Below are 204 nucleotides of genomic sequence, written 5' to 3'. Positions count from 1 at the left end.
TAGTCGATAAACTTTCCGCCTAGTACAGTCCTACACGTGTTTGAAGAACAATGACGTTGGCAATACATTCTGACAAGGGCTGCTGCAACATAGCCACCTTTTGTGGCCTGATTGTGTCAAGGGTCAGATAACTTGACCCTCCTTGATATAGTGCATCTGCTGAGGCGATTGCCAAAGGATGTTGCTCTAATTTCCCGCAATTCA

This window comes from Dermacentor andersoni, chromosome 7, assembly GCF_023375885.2.
Source record: "Dermacentor andersoni chromosome 7, qqDerAnde1_hic_scaffold, whole genome shotgun sequence".
NCBI lineage: Eukaryota > Metazoa > Arthropoda > Arachnida > Ixodida > Ixodidae > Dermacentor > Dermacentor andersoni.
The sequence above is the reverse complement of the archived record's forward strand: the minus strand, read 5'-3'. Positions refer to the sequence as shown.